The sequence below is a fragment of the Callorhinus ursinus genome, unplaced genomic scaffold (genome assembly GCF_003265705.2).
Source record: "Callorhinus ursinus isolate GAN/ISIS: 27379988/994484 unplaced genomic scaffold, GSC_fseal_2.0 scaffold3, whole genome shotgun sequence".
Classification (NCBI taxonomy): Eukaryota; Metazoa; Chordata; class Mammalia; order Carnivora; family Otariidae; genus Callorhinus; species Callorhinus ursinus.
In genome coordinates this window covers 55,732,922-55,733,810 of record NW_027397065.1, presented here as the reverse complement: position 1 = coordinate 55,733,810, position 889 = coordinate 55,732,922, and the positions used below count along the sequence as shown (strand labels likewise).

Here is an 889-nt window from a genome sequence, read left to right as displayed (position 1 = left end):
TATTTAACCAATTTCCTATTAGTAGACTTTTATATTATCTTTATGTTTTGCTATAAATAAAGTGTACTAAATGAACTTAAGGATAATTCTTTGTGTACTGCAGTGAAAGTGTCTGTAAATGATTTCCTAGAAGTAGAATTTCTAGATTAAGCAATGTGTGCATTAAGAGCTTTGGTAGATATTCTCAAATCATCCTTTCAAAAAGACACTGTGTCAGAATACCATGAACTATGTAAAATGCCTATTTTATCACACTATTTACAACACTAGCTAGTATCAATAATTTTAATCTTTGCAAGTTTGATTAAATTGAATGAGATAACTAGTTCAATACCTATTTTATTATTAGTTATATCAGATATCTGTTCATGAACTTAATAGATATTTGCCTTATTTTTTCTGTGATCCATTCAAATCCTTTTCACTCACCTCCCAAGATTTTCATCTTTGTATTTTTTTTTAATTTTCTAAAAAAAATGGGATTCTTCACGAATTTGACAAATCTGTGTGTCATCCTTACACAGGGGCCATGCTAAACATCTCTGCATCGTTCCAGTTTTAGTATATGTGCTGCTAAAGTGAGCACTTCACCTTTGTACTCTTACTGATTTGTTAAGCTCTTTACATGTTAAGAGTATTAACCATTCTTTGTATCAAAAAATATGAGCAATCTTGGCAATAATCTCAGTCATTGCTTTCCCCTAACAATTTTTAATCCATACAGATAAATTTGAGGCACTTAATTATATATATATATATATATGCATATTTGCACATAATTAAAATCATATGGTTGCTTGCCCAAAGTTTTTTTCTAGAAATAATTCACCATTTATATGGTCTCTTTTATAAAACCCAAACTCTCATGATCACTTTTGTAAAAATGAAA

The 889-nt window shown here is 28.9% G+C and overlaps 1 pseudogene; it reads right to left on the bottom strand.

Moving 5' to 3' along the window:
* Positions 1-470: 470 nt before the first annotated feature.
* LOC112820469 (U6 spliceosomal RNA) lies at positions 471-586 on the bottom strand (annotated as a pseudogene).
* Positions 587-889: the final 303 nt, after the last annotated feature.